At 45.1% G+C, this 23,397-nt stretch overlaps 1 protein-coding gene across 3 annotated transcripts in view; it reads right to left on the bottom strand.

The window, feature by feature from the left end:
* The window catches only part of SLC24A3 (solute carrier family 24 member 3), a 509,953-nt gene that overhangs the window by 444,333 nt on the left and 42,223 nt on the right, over positions 1-23,397 (bottom strand). The window contains exons 1-2 of one of the 3 annotated variants that reach the window (XM_037732861.1): positions 8,957-8,968; positions 4,366-4,370 (exon numbers count right to left, since the gene is read on the bottom strand). The exons of the other annotated variants lie outside the window; for them this stretch is intronic. The gene's annotated coding sequence lies outside the window, so the exon portion shown is untranslated. Of the gene's footprint in view, positions 1-4,365; positions 4,371-8,956; positions 8,969-23,397 lie in introns of those variants that run through there. 3 annotated transcript variants of the gene reach the window in all.

Here is a 23,397-nt window from a genome sequence, read left to right on the forward strand (position 1 = left end):
AGGGGGCACTGGGGAGAAGGAATGGAAGAATGCAATATCCTTCAGAGAGGAGACAGACCAAAAGGATTCAGGAAGGGATCATGAAAGGAAGGTAAAGAGCAAGGAAAGCAAGTGTCATGGAAGGTACACAGAAAGAATTTCCTGAAGGAAAGAGTAGCCAACAACCTTGATCACCATGGACAGATCAGGTAAGACAAAGGCAGAGACATGACAGGTGGGGTCACAGGGAGACACAGACCGCCAACCAAGCTGCCAAAGTGGCTCTTTCCAGGGGTTTGGCACTGAAGAAGAAGGGACCTGAGGCAATGCTGCCTCTTGAGTGCCCAGAGTCGCCGCGGGCAGAAAATAGATCGAAACACAAGATATGGGCCTAACCTGTGGGCACAGTGGCCTTTACACAAGGCCACACGGTGCACCCAGCCATACCAACAAGGTGTCTGAAGTGCTCACTGAAGAGCTGGAGGGCATCCTGCCCTCTTCTCTACTTCCACAGTGATTGTTTCCCAAATGGTTTCTCCTTCATTATTGAATTCAATCCTCACAACCCTGCTCAGGAAAGAAGGACAGAGTGTGGACATTGCTCTCCAGCACCTGATCACTGCTGGCTCAGGGTAGGTGCTCAGTGAGCACACATTAAAATAATTATTCCCCCTTTATAGGAGGAGAAAGTGAGACTCATGGAAGAGTCTGGAAATCACAATGCTTGTGGGCACCTCACCTAAGCTAACATGATGCACATAATATCAGCAGCTCATGAACTGAGGTGTTCCTCAAACACAGACCCTGCTACCAGATGTAAATTTAGCAAGATATCAAATTATAGCTTATCCATCTTGTCCAGGAAAGCCCCACAGGGTTTTTTTTCCCCCAAAATGGAGGAAGGATGAGGAGTCTAATGAAAAGAAACAATAATATCAGACTCTTGAAATACAAAATTCTACATAGCGGCCACATGTATCAGCTTAGCCCAAATTATGAGAACAATATCAAAGATAATTCAAGGTTAAAGCAAGGCGTTTGTGCAGTTTGGATAACCTGAATCGTTGCTTCATATGATTAAGAATCGTGATGAGCAGAGACAAAAATTTTCAAAACCTCATGAAGAAATGATAAGGTTAGTAGCCTTAAGCTCCCATATTATCACAAATAATCAGAAAGTGTGGAGAACAGCAACCCCTCTGTGTCAGGCCAGGTTTCCCCAGAAGCAGCCCCTACGAGGAGGGTTTGAGAGCAGGTGGTTTTTATGGGAGGTGATCCCAAGAAGAGCAGAGTAGGACAGGAAACGCTAATAGAGGGTGAATTTTAAGTCAGTTGCCAACATGAATAACTAGAAACTGATCTCTCCAGAAAGCTCTGGGGGCCGGTGTAGATATGCGTCTGAGACACCTAAGCAGTGAAGAAGCTTGGGTATTCATCTACCAACTCCTGGTCTACACTGGTTGAAACTGATGGAAGAGGACATTAATCCCCCAGCATTTCCAATCTGCCACATGGATGTCCAAGGTGATGCCCAGAAAAAGGCCTTGTGCAATGAGGGGCAGGTGCTAGAAGCTGCACTGTACAAGCTGGCATTGAAGAGGTCAGAACTGAGTAAAATGGGTCTGGCACTATGGCATCTGCCCATCCACACAGTACCTAAAGAAAAGTCATGCTGTGGCCAGCAGCATGGCCATTCCACTGTTCTTAAAATCTGGGACGAAGAGAAATGCTTTGTGGTACTATAATCTTAATGTTCAGGAAGACCCCAAAGATTTACAAAGAAGCAGGAGTAACCCTTCCAATGACTTCCAAAGTTCCTTCATGTGCCAAGTTTCCACGATTCTGTAATTCTGAGAGAAAAGCTGATACCAATTAAGAGATATAAAAATAAAACCAGTTATTGTAGCAGAAAATTAGAGGATTTTTAAAGATAATGATTCAATATCTTCAGGAATTAGATTCTTAAGGCAGCACCTCTGAATTTTAAAACCTACAAACTTTTATCTCAATAAAAAATGTATTTGACCACTGACAGCCGATACAATAACACAGAGACCAGAGTCTGAGAAAAGAATGATGAAGCAATGCATTGCATTCATTTCCTTCCCACAGAGAACCAAGTCTGACAATATTATAAGCACAGTTCGTTTGTCCTCACAAAACTCCTGCTGAGCTAGGAAGAGGCAGTTGGTTCTGGGGTCAACTCACTTGTAGAGTACATAAGTAAGAGGATAAGCTATTTGCCTAAGATTAGAGCCAATCCACGGCTACATCAACTATCATTTCATAGTTCGCGTGGCTTCCATTCACTAAATGTCTGTTACATGCAGAAACCTTTCCATTCTCCACCATGTTTCATCTTCATGGACAAAAGCCCTACATGGAAATACTAGGTCCATTTTGCAGATAAGGAAATTGATGGACAGAGAGGTTAAATATCTTGTCCAAGGTCACACAGTGAGCAAGTAGCAGAATGAGGATTTGAAGCCAGGTCTAGTAACCCCAAAGGACAAATTCTTCGTAGATCCTGGGATGGGATGAAATCCATCCTGTTTTCATTATTCAGCTATAGGAAAGTAGCTCAATAATGCAGCCTGCACCTTATAATAGGTTAGCAGTGAAGTAGTAAATAAGTCTCACTGGACTTATTTCAAAGATGGTTGTTTCCCCAGAAATTATAGTCATGCACCACAAAATGACATTTCTGTCAAGGTCAGAGGCATATATGACAGTAGTCCTGACTTTCTTTTTTAATTAGCGGCATGATCTGGCTCTGTCACCCAGGCTAGAGTGCCATAGTGCACTGCAGCCTCAAACTTCGAGGCTCACATGATCCTCCTGCCTCAGCCTCCCCAGTATCTAGGCCTGCAAGTGCATGCCACCACATCCAACTACTCCTATTGTTTTTTGCACAGACAGAGTCTCACTATGTTGCCCAGGCTGGTTTCAAACTCCTGCCCTCAAGTGTTCCTTGCCTCTCAACCTCCCAAAGTCCTGGGATGATTATATGCATAAGCCACTACAGTCAGCCCCAAAAGATTTTAACACCACATTTTTTGCTGTATTTAGATATGTTTAGACACATAAATACTTACCACTGCCTATGGTATCAGCCCCGTAAGATTTTAACACCATATTTTTTGTTGTATTAGATATGTTTAGATACATAAATACTTACAATTGCCTACCGGATTCAGTACAGTCAGTCACGTGCTGTACAGGTTTGTAGCCTAGGAGCAATAAGCTATACCATCCAGGTTTATGTAAAATACACTCTATGATGTCGGTACAAGAACAAAATCACCTAACAATGCATTTCTCAGAGCACGTCCCTACTGTTAAGCGACACATGGCTGAATTGGGAACAGCAGTGAGGCATGAGCATCACCCATGAAAGCTTCACAAACAAAGGAATGAAACTTCCAAAGCCCCACTGTGTGCACAACACTCTGCTCGGTGTGATTTCCCAGAGGCCAAGCTGGTCCCACGAATTCTGACATGGAGGACTGTCTTCTTGCACTTAGGAAGGAGGGGTAGAGGGTGGGCAGTTGGGAGGTCTTGGAGGGTGGGAAGGTAAAGGGGATACGGAGAGGCGTCCACACTGCCCGTGCTCCCTGCTCTCCCCTCGCTCACCTCCCCAGCTTCCTTGGACTTCTCTGCTACAGCAAAGAGGCCGCTCCGCAGAGCTACACTTGAGCAATGTCAACAAAAACACTTGGCCCTTGTCCACGGCATTCTTGGCTCCTCATCTGCCAGGCCCTGGAAGTTGCATGTTGGCCTAATTAGTCAGGGGAGGGATGGGGGATGAAGAGGAGGCAGCAGGCTCACATGTCACATGTCATGGGTGGAGGCATCCTGCAGGACTGCAGGCTCTGAGAAGAAGGGGCAGGAGTGGACCGTGGGGATAGCACAGGATGCTGGCTGGAAGGGGAGGAAACCCGGCTCTCAGCTCGAGAAGCAAGCTACATGCACTAAGGAAGGACACAAAGTGAGGCTGGGTGCCAAGTTTCCATTACAGAGCTGTGTGCTCACCCTCTTGTGCTCTCTCCTCCCTCCCCCTACCCTACCGCCCTAATCTCCACAACAGGGGCTTAGAGAGCCCAAGGATCTCTGACACCAAGAATGGATCTCCTTGCACATCCCCTGACAAACAGCCTTGACTCGCAGCCTTCATCCTAGCACTAACGCACTGTCTCCTATGTGAACCTTGCCCCATAGGGTTTGCAACCGTCGCAAACACTAGCCCCAGGCCTGGTGGAGAGGCGGGGCAGCCTGCTCTCTGATGAGAGGATTAACTCCTTCAGATACCTGGGTGGTAGCAGATGGGGAAGTTTACTGTATCATCAGCAAACTTATCTTTTATGCCCCTCACTATGCGCCAGGCACCCTTCCTGTACCATCTACTTCATCCTCTTACAGGGGATGCTGACAACTGCTCTGCGGCTGCTGACGGGGTGAAGCAGCCAAGCCAGGGCTCCAGGCTCAGGTATGTGTTTCTCACCTGTCCCAGAGCTCCAGGAGCCCAGGGAAGTGGCCTTAGGGGCAGAGCAGGTTCCTTGAGGGTACGTATTAACTCTCTCCTCCCTGTGAACTGGAATACCGCTTTTTTTTTGAAACTGGGATGTAGAAAATCATCAAGCTGAAACACTCAGAGAGCCTTGACAACAGCCTCCCATTTGCAGATGTAGAAACTGACGTGTAAAAGGTGAAAGATTGATACGGTCTGAAGAGAAACCAGAGAATAGAAACTCAGTTTTGTAAAGCCGAATGCAACATTGTAGAAAGAATGTCTGGAAAACTCGGTTAACAGCACAAGAAACACAGCCAAGGGCGGCAGCACTAGCTCAGGCTCTCTAGGCTGGTTTGGTGCTCCTCACTAAGGCTATAAATACCCCACCCTACAGTTTACACAGCTGCCTCCACTCTCTACACCCCAGGTCTTCACCCTGGGCTTGGAGGTCAGGTTTGCATAATCTCGCAGCCAGCGGACACCTTCTGCAGACTCAAGTGAGCAGCACTGCTCTCCAAATGACCCTTTCCCGCCCCTCCCCCTAAAGTCTCAGTAGGATAAGCCTGGTGTCCTTACCCTCTGTGGGTAAAGAGGGGAGCAGTGGAGGCCCTGGCTTCATGCAGGTGGATTTTTCTCACGGGTTTTCCAGCTGAAGCAACAGCTTCCCTGTGCTTTTGTTCATGGTCCTTGGAAAGGAGCACCAATTGTGGAGAGGCTGAAGCCCCCCAAATGAAGCTTTCCTAACCCAGCAGGAGAGAAGGAAGCTGGAGGCTAAAAGGGCCATACATTCATTCCCCTTGATTGCTTCAAAACTTCCAGAAAGTCAAAGAAGGGAAGAGAAGGTGGCTGGGAGAAGATCTCCAAGCCACAGGAGGCCATGGATTCTGTTTAAATTCTTTCATGAGCTGTTTACACAGCCTATCCAGTGGGCAAGGAGATGCTGAGAACAACCCCTTGGGCTAGGTCAAGGTCTCCCTCTAATGTCACCAACTCAGTGAAGGCAATCACAGGCATCGACTCTCACACTGGATGTAAATTTCTTCCCAGTGTCAAGGCATTACACCTGCACTCCAAAAGGAAACCCAGGTTGAAAGTTGAGCATTTTCAGTCCGTCCAATAGGACAGGCCTCCCTTTAACCTGGAGGGGAATAGGGGAGGCAGGTCACTTCTCTGGAGTTCCTGTTCTCCAGTCAGAGGAGCAACCGCATCTACACCTCCTGGGGCTGGACCAGAGTTGGAATCCGCATCTCCCAAGATCCGCAGCAGATCCCTGGGCACGGTGGAGTCTGAGTTGCTGCTCCCCAACCCTAAGGGGCAGCCCTCCCAGCACAGGATCAGCAAAGGGAGGTTGCAGAGCCTGCAAGTGTCTAGCAGGGAGCTGCAAGGTGCAGAGAAACAGTTCCCATCCCCAGTGGCTGGGCTGGCGGCACAGAGAAAGCAGGAGCCCTGATGAAGAAAGGGAGAGGGGCGGCTAAGCCATCAGCTGGGACTCCAGGGCTCTGCTGTGAGGCTGTGGGATTCACCTGTGTCCTGCACCTGGGAGAATGGCCCCATCACCAGTCCCAGTGCAACTCTCCTACGGGAGGGCAAAGGGAGGCCCAGCTATCTCCCTACTTCTCACCAAAATCCCTTTGCCTTCCTGTCGCATGTGACACTGACCCCTACATGGCCTCACCCACACTGGCCTAGGTTAGGTATGAGGAGAGGAGACTGGCTGAGGCCCTGGCAAGGGTGGCATTGGAAGTAAGGGATGGCCCAAAGCACTTAGACCAAAGCCCTGAGCCAAGAGTCCAAACTGGCCCCAAAGGCAGGTTCTGCTGTGATTGTTGGGCAGATTAAGTCAAGTTGGTTGTGAGGCTGGCACAAAGATGGGAAAGTCCACACATTCCCCCAGTGCTTCCAGAGGGAAGCCCTTCCTCTAGGAAGGCTTCCTGGACCCTCCAGGGTTCCCTTCACAAAAACCTGTCTGTCTTTACTCTGTCGCCCATCCCTGACCCCTACTCGCAGGTTGTAAGCTCCAGGGGAACCCGTCCTCTTCGTTGTGTTTTTCTCTTAGCTGTGTCTCCCTCATCCCAAAGCAAGTCTGAAACTCAGCCTGGGTGCTGTCATCAACATGCCAGAGCATTTCATTAGAGCCACCACCTGGGTCCTCATTGAACCACCAAGGCAGGAGAGAAGCACAGTGTACAGAAAAGACCCCAGGTCCATGGGTCCCACTTCTCAGGGCCATACCCCTTGACCTCAGGGCTAAGTTAAAATGATAGGCCCAAGAATTTTAGTGGCAAGCTTGGGCCAGAATCCAGGTTTTCTGGGTTGCTGGATGAAACTGGCTGCATGACAATCTTGTTTCTCAAAGTGTGGTCCCTAGACCAGCGGCATCAGCATCACCTGCGAGCTTGTGAGAAATGCAGGATGCTGCATGACAGCCTGCATTTTCACAAGGTGACTCACATGCCCAGCAATTCTGGAGACGCCCTGACAGCCTATGCTTACCTCTTTTATCCCAGATCCACTCACAGACATTGTTGCATGCCTTCAAAGTTCCTGGCACAATGCACAGCTTGATCTCTCCATCTCTAAAGCCCCATGTGCAGTCTTCAACACCCCCAGGACCAGAAGGGTCCCTCATTAAGACCACATAAGCCCCTGCTGAAGATGCTTCAGCATCCACATGGAGTGTGGCCACCTGGACATGCTTTCTCCCATATCTGCCAACAGTCCTCTTTTATACAATTTTTATTTCAACAGTTTTAGGGGGAATAGGAGGTTTTTGGTTACATGGATAAGTTCTTTAGGGTTTATTTCTGAGATTTTGTTGCACCCATCACCGAGGCAGTGCCCACTGTGCCCAATGTGTAGTATTTCATCCCTCACCCGCCTCCCACCCTTTCCCCCAGGTCCCCAGAGTCATTCTTATGCTTTCTGTCCGCATAGCTTAGGTCCCACTTAGGAGTGGGAACATACGAGGTTTGGTTTTCCATTCCTGAGTTACTTCACTTAAAGTAATGGTCTCCAGCTCCACCCAGGTTGCTGCAAATGCCGTTATTCCATTCCTTTTTATGGCTGCGTGGTATTCTATGGTGTATATATGCCATATTTTCTTTATCCACTCATTGGTTGATGGGCATTTAGCCTGATTCCATATTTTTGCAATTGCAAACTGTGCAGCTCTAAACATGAGTGTGCAAGTGTCTTTCTCATATAATGATTTCTTTTCCTCTAGGTAGACACCCAGTAGTGGAATTGCCGGATCAAATGGTAGTTCTAGTTTTAGTTCTTTAAGGAATCTCCACACTGTTTTCCACAGTGGTTGCACTAGTTCACATTCCCACCAGCAGTGTAAAAGTGTTCCCTTTCACCACATCAACGCAAACATCTATTTTTTAATTATGGCCATTCTTGCAGGAGTAAGGTTGTTATCACATGATGGGTTTAATTTGCATTTCCCTGATCATTACTGATGTTGACGGTCCCATTTTGAAATTGCTTCCAAAAGTTTCACAAAATCAAGTCCCAGCAGCCTGGTTTCAGAGTTCTCTTTCAGAACAGCCCCATCTTTCTTCACTGAACTGCAAGTAAATGTGATTCCTCTAATGACCTATAGGGCTGAGCCCAGGAGTTCTCTGCTCAGAGCCTGCCATTCTTGTGATGGTCTTCAGATGTTTCAGGGGCCCAAGCTCAGCCCCAAAGCAACACTCGCTCCTCAGGCTCCCCTTCCTCTGGCCCCTGTTGCTCTTCAAAAGCTCTCCTGCCACCCTTTGCCTATTGATGTCTTTCCCCAGGTTTCATAGTCTGTAGTGGCTCAAAGCCCAGGGATGTTGGCTGGCCCCACCTAATGAAAACCCTTCCCCTCTCTCCCCTCTCTTCTACTCTCTCTCTCTCTCCCTCCCTCCCTCCCTCCCTTCCCCCCGACCCCTTCTGCTACCCCTCCCCCTCTATCTCTCTCTCACACACATACAATGTCCAACACGGGGTTTCTTCTTACAAAGTATAGAATGTTGGTGTCAAATTCATATGTTGAAATCCTAAATTCCAATTTGGGAGGTAATTGGGTCGTAAGACCAGAATATAACCACTAAATCCCAAGAATGGGATTAGCACCCTTGCTAAAGTGACCCTGGTGAGATCTGTAGCCCTTTTCCCACCATGTGAAGATACAAGAATACATCAGTATGCAGTTCAGAAGAGGGCCCTCACCAGAACCTGACCATGCTGGTGCCCTGACCTCAGGATTCCAGGCTCCAGAACTGTGAAGAATAAAGTGCTGTTGTTTAAGCTGCCAAACCTATGGTATTCTGTTACTGCAGCCTGAACTAAGATATGTCTCAAACTCTAAAGAACATGCATGCATACCATCTAGGAACCTTGTTAAAATGCACACTTTGAGTAAGGAGGTCTGGGATGGGCACCGAGCTTCTGTGTTTCTCAAGAGTTCCTGGTGGATGCCAGTGCTGCTGGTCCAAGCACTGCTCTCAGCAGCTAAACTCAATTACACATTTTTAAGGGAGTGTACACATACACGAAAGGGTCTGAGTCACTACAAGCATATGCAAATGTGCACCCGAACTGGGCTGTGTTTCAGAAAGGAAAATGCAAGTTCAGGAGCAATGCATTGTGTAGAAGCTCCAAGCAATTCCAGGGACTCCCAATCAGGCTGGGCAGAGCAGCCCCAATGAAATGGGTGCTGTTGAAAGTGAAATCACAGGAATAGAAGTGAAGAAGATGATGTTCTGGCCAGTTGTGGGTTCTGTCCAGCAGGAAAAAGAGGATGAAGGTATGCATGCAGGATGTTCTTCTCTTCATGCAATAACTCTATAGAATGACAGTTTAACCCCCGCTGAAAGCAGGAGCCTGCTGGTCTTAGCTATTATTATATAGGACTCAGGAGCAAATATGATAATGGTGTGCCCACCTCACCTAATGATGGAGAGTGAAATTAACCACAGGTTTCTCAGGTGGCAGAGGGCATCTGTGTCAGCCAATATCCCATCCATCCACTCCCATTATACTGAATGACACTCAAGTGCAGGAAGCCAATTCAACTCAACCTGAATAGGTGTTTGTGTGATGGGTCTCACAAGGAAGACAGCTTTCAGCTTTCAAAGGGTGATAAAGCTAGAAAGAAGGCGAAAAGAAGGAGCAAAGAGGGAGGCAGATGGCAACAGGTACACCCACAATTTAGTGGATACAATGTAGATCTCCGGCCCAGAAATTGAAATCACCTTTCAGATAGAAATTGTCAGTTAAATGCTACTTGTTATCACTCTTAGGTTACTCTTTGACCACCTGGCCTGAGATCTAACATGCCAGGGAATACTGGGAAATTAAGAGAGACATATCTGGTAGGTGGGTGGTTACCTATCCCCTCCGAGCTCCTGAAATGCTCCCCAGGATAGTTTTCCACATTTAAAAGGCAAAAACTCCCAAATACCATGATGATCAATCCAGGTCTGTGCCATCCAATAGAGCTCTGTGCAGTGATGGCAATGTCCTATACTTGCACTGTCCAATATGGTAGTTACCAGCCATATGTGGCTATTATTCACTTTAAATAAGACTATACAACTAGGAGCTGAACTTTTAATTTTATTTAACGCAAATCTAAATTTAAATAGACACATGTGGCTAGTGACTGAAAGGACTGGCCTTATTTCATAATCTGAGGCCCCTGTTCCAAGGCCATGAACCAAGGCAGAACGCAGTCTGTCATAAGACTGCAGTGGCAGAAGGAGACAAAAGAAAGTGCAATGACCTTTATATCGAGGTGGTTAAATATCCTGATGAGACAAACAAGATGGAGTTTATCTGACTTTTGTTTCCTTCTGGCCTCCTTCTTCACCTGGGAAGAAGAAAGCCAGCTAGGCTTACTGGTAGAAAAAAATGGAAAGGATCATCAACACTGAAAACCAGCCTTAAGCCCTTTTACCCAAAAGGATTATAGGACCTTGTATAGTGATCTTACATAGTGATGGCATAAAAGCATCCCCCAAACAGGATTTAAAGTAAACACAATTCAAATTGACCTGGAAATCACATGACGCCCCATGGGAAGACATCTGGACTTATGGTAGCAGAAATTTGCCATCTTGGTGATTTGGCAATTTGGGTTTCTAATCTCAGATCTATTACCAAATTTAAACTGTTGGAGAAGTTGAATTACTTTATCCCAATTATCACATGGGAACATTCAAAAGTATGAATGAGCTGACCTCTAAGGTCCCTTGGGCTTGGACTTTAAAAGTCTATTTTATTAAATCTAGAATAGAATCATCTGTTCAAAAGCTGGTAGGATCCCCACCTTCAGAACTGTGCACTACTAGGGGGTGAGTTACATGACTTATTGGAGAGTAGGAAGAAACTATTAGAACTTTTATATCACATTCCACTCTAAAAATAAGAAACACAAATTCATTTAATATTTAAAATATGAATTGACAGTGGCACCCACATGAGTGCACTTGTCAGCATATCCCATAATTAATGTAATAGGAAGGCACCCATTGCCCACAGCAGGTGAAGGACCTGAAGGAAAAGTACAGGATGGACCTGGTGCCCTGCCTAGATCTCTTCCTTTCCTAGTATCGCAGCATGATGCATTTTCCATGGGCTCAGTTGAGCAGATTTGCCAATATTATTTGAATTATTAAAATCTTTAAAATATTTTGAAATGAGATGGGGACATGATCATGAACTCTACTTACACCAAACACGTGTTCATTGACTGTCTTTTGGCAAAAAATTTTTAAAAGCTGTTGAACTTAAAAATGAATTATGCGTTTCTCTCTCATAAAAAGACAAGTGCTTTAAATATGCTAACCTTTTCTGGGAAGACATGGCCACCAGCTAAATGTGCACCTAGCAGATATTTTCAGAACACACACTGCCCTTTATGTCTGCCCCCACTACAAATCCCTCAAGGTGAGTTTGTAACAACCAGTGAAAGAGCAGATGTTTTTCTAAAGAAATTTGTTCTATGGGGAGAGCATTTTGAAAATGAATATCAAGACATTTTATGTCTTTGTATGACAAATCGTATCAAGAAAATGATAAAAATCAGTACATTCTAAAAACATTTGTATGCCCCACTTAAAAATTTGAAATCAAAATTACATAACCTGTTTTAAAAATTCCAAAACAAAGAGTGTCAATAACTTTTATTGGAAAATAAAATTGTAATTAAAATGCAATGTCTTTTATTTTAAAAATGGTTTTTTATAAATCCATTTATTAGAAATGTGTAAATGCAACATCTTCTGAAAAGTTGCAAGATTAATCTACTGAAATCAGAAAAGATGAGAAGATGTTAACAAAAGTCTTTGGGTAATTGATGAATGAAATTGAAAATTTAATATCTTGATTTAGTAGTTATAGCCTATGATGCTTTTCTTCCATTTGGATCTATATATCTTGGGGATTATCTATTGCAAGTAGGACAGCCATTAAACTTCAAACTTAAAATAAACTGAACCTCAAATTAAAATAAGAGACGTTCTGTTAGCTGTATCTCAACGTATGAAACTAATATTTTTTAAAATGGTTAAGTATATTCTAACATGTTTTCTCAATAAGATACTACTCATCAATATAACATTAATATTTTCATAGTTTAGAAAAATCAACATTTTTGTTCTGTTAAAATATAATAATTATTATATTCAAATGGTTTATTTCATGGCTATTTTATTCCTATTAAATTTATCTTTCACTGTATATAAACATCTGGAGCAGATCCAGGTTTTATGGGACCTGAAGCTTATGTAATATGGAGATGTCCCTTTTAAATATAAAAATTTATAGATACAAAGGTAGGTATAAGGCTTAAAAATATTATCTCATTATACATATGTATGCATAATATATATTATAGTATTTCCTAAACATAATTTCTAAAAAAAAATTTTCCTAAGGACAGTACGAAGGTCACAGCTTCAGATGACAGTCCATTCCAACTGTACATATGCCTTGCCTCAGGCTCTGTTGATATACTCTGAACACCTGTATTTTTCATACATCTAATATATTTGACCCCTGCAAACCAGCCAAATGTGTTTTTTCAGTTTTCTTTAAAACTTACTTTTTGTCTCCAACTGAGTAGAATTGGACAAGTCTACATCACTTGGCTCCTCAAAATCACTGGCATTTCTATGCTTTGTGATTGGACAAACAGTTCAGTTTATTTGTGAGTGTGAATATAAAATTGTCTGCTCTCAGGCTGTCTTGTCTCTGCCATTATACAACAGTGCAGAAAACTAGTCTTTCCTCAATTCTGGGCTTTTCTTAATTCATGCCTAGAGTAGCAATATCACCAGGGAATCAGGCAGAGGGAAGAGAAATGCAGTGATTTCTTCTCCACAGTCCCGACTAGAACACCTTCCTTCAAAGGTACCAAGTGTCAGGACTCTTGGGGGTGAGGAGAAGAAAGAGGAGGTACCATGTAAACAATGAGAAAACACATTTCATCTGCTCACAGAGTAATAAGAAATTTGTCTCCAAACAATTATTACACGGCAGTTATCCACGTATGATTCCGATTTCCCCCATTAGACTATTAGCTTCCTGATGACGTCATTTTTTTCTCATTGGCTCCAGTAGGAGACATTCAGTAAAACTCCACTGGGAAATTTAAAGTGTTAACTACACTAGAAGTTCGGTGCCTGAACTTCCCCCTCCCAGCATCCCCTCTCGCTTAGTTAGAATCAACCTCAGATTTTCATTTTAGGAGAGACCCCCTCCCTGACCCCCAGTCTACCTGTTCTGGGAGGAAGCTCCACCCATCCACTGCACCACCAGCACAGACGCTGCATGCTGCCTGAACTAAAGGCCAAAGTCCCACATCCTGTAGGCCATAATGATTGGTTATGAGAGGCGCCTACGTAACTGAGGCAGGCCAATCAAAGCAGAGCTCCTGGAAAGAGACTCACCTACTCTGTCCCAGTGACCTTGAACCTGGAAGTAGGAGAGCCTGTATGCTGAGAATCCACAGACAGCACATAAAGGTGAGTATAGCAAGACCGAAGGACAGAGACAGGCAAGGTCTTGATGTCATCACATTCCTGCCCCTGATACCTGAAGCCAGACTAAACAGAAACTTTTCGATTCCATGTTGCAATGAATTCCTTTTTTAGCCTGAGCCAAATTGGGTTGGCTTTTTTCTAACAGGAACTGAAAGGCTCATAACTGATACATGCTTCTACTTTTTAAAAAAATCCCATCCCATGTAAAGTCTGTTCAAATCCCAAACAGAACCCTAGTAATGCTCTTTCCCAGCGCTTCCTGCCTTCATCCTGTGTCCATCATAATTCACTGCTGAGCAGAGAGCTATTTTCTTTGCATTAATGTCCCTCCCCATGCCATGAACATAGAACCTCTCAACTGGCTTCTATGAATCAGAGTAATAAAGCTCTAAGAGCCTTGGGGAAATTGTGAATTAAGATGGCTATGGGACATCAAAGGTTCAGTACAAGCTACAAAGGGAGAAGGCTGGCCACTGACGGTGAAACAAGGTAGTTGACATCCAGTCCCCCAAAATACCTGGCTAGCCTCTGGACCAACTGACAGCAGAGGCTGGCTCAGCCACACAAAAGCCTCAGATGTCATTGTAATAGTGCAGTAATGCATTACATTGCAATATAGTGTTTGCGACGTTGAAAGGTATCCTGGTTTGGGTTTTCTAAAAGCCGAGTCTGAGACAAAGACTTGGGTGCAAGTAGTTTATTCTGGAGAGAATCCCAGGAAAACGTGAAAGAAAGTGGAAAGCAAGAGAGAGAAGGGGGAAACGGATACATAAAAGCACATTACAGAGGTTGCTGCCACTGGTAACAAGGGCAGGATCCCTCTGGAAGCTCAGATATACATTCTGAAACCTTCCCAAAATTGTCCATCTGAAGAATGAGGCTGTGGCTTCCCTTCTTCACTAGGTGAAGTTTGCTCCAGGAGCACCAACTCCCCAGACTCCTGGCTGCACTTATGTTTGTTTTGTTTTTGTTTTTGAGACACAGTCTCACTCTGTCACCCAGACTGGACTGCAGTGGTACGATCTCGGCTCACTGCAACCTCCGCCTCCTGGGTTCGAGCAAGTCTCCTGCCTCAGCCTCCCAAGTACCTTAGACTACAGGTGCGTGCCACCGCTCCTGGCTAATTTTGTCTGCATTTTAGTAGAGACGGGGTTTTACCCTGTTGCCCAGGCTAGTCGCGAACTCCTGAGCTCAGGCAATCCGCACATCTTGGCGTCCCGAAATGCTGGGCAACTTGCACTTTTGAGTGGGTCAAGCTGGCTCCCACCTGTCAGGAAGGTCCTGAGCCAGGAAGCTGAGGGACACACGGCCTATGCTTAGGGCAATGCTGTATTGCAATGAGAGTCTGGGCTTACACTGAACTGCCCACGGCACCTAAGGCTGGACCAGAGGAGAGCCAAGGGGCTGTCTTGAGGGATACCAAGTGATGTCAGCCCTGAAGGTAGCCTTGAACTCATCTTGGAAACAATGTCTCTTAAAACAAGTGGGAAGGTGTGTTTGCTCCAGAGCCATAGAAATGTAGCATTTCTTTCGTCTTTCTTTTCTTTTCTTTTCTTTTTTTTTTAAGAGACGGGGTCTTGCTTTGTCACTCAGGCTGGAGTGTAGTGGTGGAAGCATAGCTAGCTAGCTACAATGTGCACCACCACACCAAAAACAAATTTTTTTTAGAGATGGGGTTTCACTATGTTGCCCAGGCTAGTCTTGAACTCCTGTCTCAACCTCCCAAGTCGCTGGGATTACAAGCCTGAGCCACCACGTCCCCTGGCCTGTAGATTTTCTGATATTGTTTCTCTCTTCTCCTTTCACCATTGGAAAGTCACCAGAACCAAAATATCATCTTGGTGTCTCACAATGAGAAAGACAGAACTGAGGGGAGCACAGGCAATGAAGCTTTCGTTTAAACACAAAGCCGCTTTATTCTTCTCACTTTCTCCTACTCTTTGGCCCGTTGCTTGCAACTTTCCAAGTTGGAAACTGAAACCAGCAATAGGAGAATAGCAAGCTTGAATGGAAAAAGACAGATCCATGCTATCTCAGTTTCAGTCCAGAGTCTGAGATCCACTGATAGGTAAGGGAAGACAGGGAAAGGAGAGAGGATGTGGCTCAGCCAGGCCAGGATGGGCTGATGCAAGCAGGGCTTGCTTGGTCACCGCCTGCTCCTGGGAAACAGAAGGCTGTTTTGCATATTTCAGCCAGAGAGCAATGCCTCTCTCATTCTCATATCTAGTGAACCCCTATATTTCTAATTGATTAGGGATTTTCCTAAATAATCAGGCATTGTTTATTTTTCAGACTCCTGACAAGAAGCACTAGTATCTAACTGCAGACTTCCAATAACTTCCCCCTTGAAAACAACCAATATTCAGCATGTAGGTTCGGCTGTGTGCCCATAGCTGAGGGGTCCTGCCCTGCTCTCCACAGTTTTGCTCCTTGTGTGGCTTTCTGTTTCCTTCTCTCCAGCCCACATTCTCTCTCCAAAGCCACCTGAGACTGTTCCCTTCTCAATGCTGTGAGCTCCCCTGTTCATCACAGACACTACCAGCCAAGGTCAGCAAGTCCTCTGACTGGAAGCCAGAAAGAAAATCCTTTTCCACTGTTTCTAAAAGTGAAGGAAGCAGGAACAAAGGCAGGGGAGTCAACAGAAGAACACACACAAACAAACACACACACACACACACACACACACAAAGGCTTGGGTGGGTGAGATGGAGCAAGGGATTCTAGGAACAAAGGGACGTGTCCGTCTCTTCTGGAATCTCATACGGTCACTCCACTGCAGAACGACGAGTGGGTGGTGAAAGGGCAAGTGGCTCAGGCAAATATTGTGACTATACAGACACAAACAGCTTTGTCAGTGCCCAGCACACAATCTCACAGAGGGCACACACTGCTAATGTTAAAGCTGTATTACATTTAGAAACCATCGTAGTAGCAAAAGCGGTAGTTATTGTAAAGTGGGTGAGATTAGTAAATGTCCCCATCATAGATAACATGGACATTGTCTTTTTCTCAAGGTCCCTTCCACCAGTCCCCACTAAGTAGCAGCAGAAAGTTGTGGGGAAAGGGGAGAAGGGGTGGCCTGACCTCACCTTAGCTCCAAGGATGCGCCATCATCATTGTAACGTAATTGGGGGAATCAGCATATGGCATCTCCCTGGCCAAAAGGGCTGGTTCAGGAAGAAGTAAGTGGCCCCATTCCTGCCAGTGAGATGGGAGGGGAGGTTTGCTGGTGGCTTCTGAGAAGAAAAGCCTCTCACTCTTCAGAGAGAGCTGCTGATGTCCTATTCTCTTTCTGTGTATAGAAGCAATGCTTACAACTGCTACAACCATTCTGCCAATATTGGGAATTACGCTAACATAAGGAAGGGCGGGAAAGGAGAAAACAACACTGGGTCCTTGATGACATCACTGTCCCATTGATCCCACCTGCCTTGACACCCACACTCCCTGCAGAAACAGTTGCTGATAAATCTCTCAATGCAGGAAGCATTTTGCATTGTTTTCTATTTTTGACAGTGTGAAGCCTCATGACTTATATGTCAGATTATGCCTTTTGTTAAGAAGATATAAACGTTGTCGTGAGAAACACCAGACTTTGGTTTAAATTGCCGCTCTGAAACTTTCTGACCTATGTAGACTTAAGAATGCATAAACTTCTTCCTGGAAGCTGGATCTACACAGGGTGAACTGTTCCATATACCACCTCCTTGGACACAAAGATTTTTATGAAGGGCAGTGAGGCTGAGTATAGTGCCTCATACCTGTAATCCCAGCACTCTGGGAGGCTGAGGTGGAAGGATCACTTGAGGCTAGGAGTTCAAGACCAGCCTGGGCAATACACCAAAAAAACACCTTTACAAAAAGTTAAAAAAAAAAATTAGCTGGGCATGGTGGTGCACACCTGTAGTAGTCCCAGCTACTCAGGAGGCTGAGGTGGGAGGCCGCTTGAGCCCAGGAGTTCAAGGCTTCAGTGAGCCATGATCACACCACACTATTGCACTCCAGCCTGGATGACAGAGTGAGACTTTGTCTCTAAAAGTAAAGTAAAATATAAAACTGGGGCAACAAATGTCCACCACAAAGTCCCTGTCCCCTTTCTGAAGGATCCATTGTCCATCAAGTCACATTATGCTCATCTGTACAGTGAGTAGGCGCACACACCCGTGTTCTCACCATATCTCCATCAGGGTGGCCTTTCAGCCAGCTCCAGCGCCCCTCAGCTCTAAACTGCAGTAGAGACGGAGGACAGACCAGAAAGACGAGACTCTGGAATAAATTTCCATCTTTCCAAGGGGATTCTTTGCCTCTGAGAGGTTGAGTGAAGCCAGGAAAGGCATGGTGAATGGTGGTATCTGATTTTCAAGGCAGCTTGAAGCAAGGGTTGAGCCTCATGTGGAGGCACTGGGGCTTCTGAGGGGCTATAGAAAGTCTTCATTTGCCATCTCCTGCTTCCAAGGCCACCCTGATTCGGTTTCCAGTTAGAAACACATTGAATCTGTGACTCTGGCTGATCCCATCTTCTCCAATGACAGGCTGTCTACCGCCAGATGATAAACAGGAAGTCACTGAGTAAGAGGAGCATGTCCGTCCATGCCGGAGGGGGTTACCTAACTTGGGAAGGCAGAGCTCCAGTAACCACATCTCATACTTCGAATGATGCCTATGGCAATGATGCCTCACAGGCCTTCTACAAAGGGTGACAGAGGAGGACAGCAGTCTCATAGCCTCAATCTTTTTTGGGAAGCAATAAACCAAAATGTGCTCTTCTATAGGGACAAGTGCAGCAGCTCTTCACAGATTCATGCAGAGGATACACATGTGAACTGAGAAACTGTTTCTCAAGTTCTTTTGTTTTCAGTTCAGCTTTACTTTACAATGCTGCTTTTCCTACTATTATTTCTAAATACAACACAGCTCTAACTTCAGCAGTGTTTACCCTCAGGGAGATTATGTGCTGGAAACTGGCAAGGGAATTTGTGTACTAGGAGTCATAATATTTGCCATCCTGGGTATGTTGACCTCATGCCAGGCATGGTTTTGAGTCCCTTTTTTTTGCATCTCAACACCTCACTTAACCTACAACAGCTTTGTGAGCTGGGTGTTGTTTTCCTCACTTCCAAAATAAGAAATCAATAGCTCAGAATCGAGTCCAGCAACTTGCCAAAGGTCACAGGCTACCTGTCCTCTCTGCATATGACTAGACTGCAGGTAACAATTAGTCCAATGGCAGCCTGGCAGAATACAGGTGATCTTGAATATAATGGGACAAAACAGAAAAAGAAAAAATGACAATGATGAAGGTGATTATCTCAGGTTCACAGGCTGTGCAGCAGCAGAGCCAGGCCTGGTGTCCACCTTCCAGCTCCCACTCCAGGGATCTTCCCTTCATCTTTTGCTACCTTAGTCTCAGGGCATGCAGATGTTTTTCCTCAGCTTCACTGACATGCTATGTATTTGGCATGTTCTACCCCTCAGTGTTTCCATCTGAGACATGGGAGGGGGAGACCTATTTTGTTAAAAGGAAAACACAGCAGGAACATCAAAAAGATTTTCCCATAGCGAAGGGGAAAAAACGCCATAAATAGAGTGAAATATTAACTGTGAAATCCTGGTGACGGGAAACTGAGTGTTCACTGTCTAATTCTTTTGATGTTTCTGTATGGGTGAACATTTTCATATACGATGCTGGGGGAGAATCAATGTTTCCAATGTCTCAGTGGTATATTAATATTGATAACACCCTTCTTATAGTATCTGAGGGTGATAAGAAGAAAGATCCGTGGAACAGCAAAGGCTGTGGCCAAGCTCCATGTGTTCCACAAATCCCTCCAGGTGTGGCCCGGCTGCCGTGTGGTCACCCTGTGGTCACACCACCATGTCTGGTCACCAATCTTCATGTGTCGCTGCCACTCAGCAGTGCTCCACTTCTGAGACTGTTTCTACTATGATTAAAGCCCTCTGGGCCTGAACTGTCACCACAAGAGTACATGGTGCCAACATAGTGGTCAAGCATATGACAAACATCCATTGTTGACAAGACAACATCCTGGGGGTGTCAGGTATGTGGAAGCAGCCCATTCCAGAAGGAAGGCTCCTGCATGCTGGATCCTTTGCTCCTGAGACATCTGCACAGTGGAGTCCCAGCATCCCAGCACCTCGGCGTCTCTCAAGCTGCGCCTTCGTTTCATTTCCTCCTCCAGAGCTGTACTGTGACTTATCTTCTCATCAGAGGGGCTTGAAAGGCTTCCCCTCAGAAGGAAAGCCATACCAGGAAGATGTCCTCCTGGGCGATGCATGAAATAACTTGGCTCAGAGGCAAATTATCTCTGAGCCGCTCTGTTTTCAATTCTTCCTTGAGATATCACTATTAGTAGAAAAGTTACCTGGCTCTAATTTAATTGTGAAACAAGGCTTGTCCCTGTGCTAATATTGAAATGGAAATCTTCTAGTGAAATGGCTCATTTCTCTGGTGAATTATTGCCAGAAGGAGATAGGGCCTGAATGCAATTTGCTTAAGTGTCTCACAAACCACTCTGATTCCTGAAGACACTGGCCTTATCTTGTGCTTGATCAAGCTCCCTGTCTGCTGCTTGTTCTCGAGGTCTCTGAAAAGCCAGTGCTTAGTGGAAAAGCCACAGGAAAGTGTCCACACTTATATCTGCCCCATCATTATACTTTCCATTGCTATCCCCTTGCATCTCTGATTATCATCTTAAAAGATGCCCAGTATCCAAAGAAGTTTGCTTTTGCCCGTTTTCTAGAAAAATGTTCAGAGTCCCTTCCCCATGCCTTTGCCCAAAGTCTGAAATGGGGAAAAAGAGCTCATGGGGGACTGGGGGGAAGAAGAGCCGTGAGGGCAGAGGCAGCAAAGGTGCCAGCCTTCAGGAGCTTACAGCTGGGCCTCCCCAGGACTACGGTGCTTGTATCTGTTGTTTAAATGAAAACAGGTGAAAAGGGAGGTAAACCAGTTTAGGAACAGCATTTCTAAACTTCTGTAGGAAACTACACAAGTGCAGGTGCTGCAGAATACACAGGTGGGTAAGGGCTCACAGCTCCAGGCCTCAGACTCTTACCAGCTTTTAAGTAGCAAGTGAGCTGGGCACAGTGGCACATGTGCCTGTAGTTTCAGCTACTCGGGAGACTGAGGTGAGAGGATAGCGTGAGTGCAGGAGTCTGAGGCTGCTGTAAGCTATGATCTCCCCACTGCATTTTAGCCTGGACAGCAGAGGGAGACCCTATCTTTAAAAACATAAAAATGAAAAGAAGCAGTAGAAGGAGTAAACAGGAAAGACTCAAACTCCCAATGGAAATACACACTATATCTAGGAGTTTGGAGGGTGTTTTGGTTGGATTTGGTTTTTATGGACATGAACACACTCTGGTTCTTGCAGGAGTCAAGCTGCTCTGAAAAGAGATATAAGTTAGACTTCTGAATTTCCCTACCGCACCCACAAAAAGGTAGGAAACAGAACAGGCATTCTTAATTAACTCCTGCCAGAGAACTAGGTAAAAAGATGCTTCCCTACATCATACTCAGTCCTCCTTGGAGGTACAACTGGGGCTGAGATTTGTGTTTGACATTGAGCCCTTCTGGGATTCAAAGGCACCCCCCAGTCTCCCACTGGACCATGACGATGTGAGGAATCCAGTCACCTGTTCTTGGCTGACCCCAACTGGGAATTTACTGCTCATTCTCCTGGGTCAGTCTTGGTGGAGTTAACCGTCCAAAAGGAGGATTGATTAAGGAAAGTGCTTTTTAGATTCAGACTATAAACTTTTTGAAACAGCCCCATCCACAGATACAGATGGCTCCGGGCCATTCACAGCTCACAGAGGCAGGAGAAAGTGACAGTCCCGGTTCGCAGGCTCACCTTATGTGACTCCGTGCCTCCTTTCAGGATTTCTCTTTAAAAACCTATTTTTGCAAATGGTTTCTAAAAAGACCCAAATGAACTTTTCTCAAGTTGGGTCATAGCCATGATACCAGATGAGTCATCAGAAGTCCAAACCTAGGGATCGTTTTGTGGAAGAATATAATTTTGGAACTAGGAAGGTCCTTAGAGAGGGCTCGGTGCAGCAATCCAACAGAAATATAATGAGAGCCATGCAGGCAATTCCAGATTTTTTAGCAGACATATTAAAAAGTAAAACCAAACAGGTGACATTAATGTGAATAATATATTCTACCTAACCTGATATATCCAAAATATTATCATTTCAACATGTAATAATTATAAAAATTATTTTATCAGCTTTATCAAGATACAGCTTAAGTACCATAAAATTCTTTTTTTTTTTTTGAGACAACGTCTCCCTTTATCACCCAGGCTAGAGTTCAGTGGCACGATCTCAGCTCACTGCAACCTCCACTTCCCGGGTTCAAGTGATTCTCATGCCTCAGCTTCCTAAGCAGCTGGAGCTACAGGCATGTACCACCATACCCGGCTAACGTTTGTATTTTTCATAGAAATGGGGTTTTACTATGTTGTCCAGGCTGGTCTTGAACTCCTGGCCTCAAGTGATTTGCCCACCTCAGCTTCCCAAAGTGCTGGGATTACAAGTGTGAGTCATTGCACCAAAATTTACTCATGTAAAGTGTACAGTTAAATGGTTTTTCATATATATATATATATATATATATATACATATATATATATATATATAAAATGTATAGATAGATAGAGAGAGAGAGACAGAGACAGAGACAGAGACAGAGAATCTTGCTCTGTTGTCCAGGCTAGAGTACAGTGGCACAATCTTGGCTCACTGTGACCTCCACCTCCCAGGTTCAACAATTCTCCTGCCTCAGCCTCCCAAGTAGCTAGGACTACCGGCACGTGCCACTACACCCAGCTAATTTTTGTATTTTTAGTAGAGACGTGGTTTCACCATGTTGGCCAGGCTGGTCTTGAACTCCTGACATCATAATCCACCAGCCTCAGTCTCCCAAAGTGCTGTGATTATAGGCATGAGCCACCACTCCCAGCCAGTTTTTCACATAATTACAGAGTTGTGTAACCATCACCATCATCTAATTTTAGAATATTTTCATCATCCCAGAAAGACACTTTGCACCCATTACCAGCCACTCCCTGTTACCCTCTTGCTCAGCCCCAGGCAACCATGAAACTGCCTCTGTCTCTACAGAGCTGCCTGTTCTGGACATGTCATATGAATGGAATTGGACAATATGTGGTCTTTGGTGAATTGCTTATGAATTCAGCATCATGTTTCCAAGATTCTTCCATGTTGTAGCATGCATCAGTGCTCCATTCCTTTTAATTACTAAATAATATCCCATTGTGTAGATAAAAATTATCATTTTTAGAGACAGGGTCTCGTTCTATCACCCAGGCTGGAGTGCAGTACCACCATCATAGCTCACTGCTGCCTGGAACTGCTGGGCTCAAGCAATCTTCCAGCCTCAGCCTCCCAAGTAGCTAAAACTACAGGCACATGCCACCATGCCCAGCTAATTATTATTTTTATTTTTTGTAGAGACAGGGGTCTATGTTGCCAAGGATGTCTCAAACTTCTGGCCTCAAGTAACTCTCCCTTCTTGGCCTCTTAAAGTGCTAGGATCACAGGCATGAACCACTGCATCTGGCCAATAAAAAAATTACTAATGAGGTATTTTCCATTCTTTTTTTGTACTAAGCCCTCAAAAGCCACCGTGCATTTTAAACTCACAGTACATCACATCTGGCAAGTAACATTGCAAGTACTCAGTTGCCATGTGTGGCTCATGGCTCCCATATTGGACTGCACAGGCCTAGTTCACCTCTTTTTAAGAAACTAAGTATTGGCACTGGAAGAACAATGACTTGCCTAAGGTGGATGCCAGTCAATGGCTCCACCTGAGCTTGAACCCAAATTTCTGGGCCCATCCAGAAA

The sequence above is a fragment of the Cebus imitator genome, unplaced genomic scaffold, assembly GCF_001604975.1.
Source record: "Cebus imitator isolate Cc_AM_T3 unplaced genomic scaffold, Cebus_imitator-1.0 Scaffold475, whole genome shotgun sequence".
NCBI lineage: Eukaryota > Metazoa > Chordata > Mammalia > Primates > Cebidae > Cebus > Cebus imitator.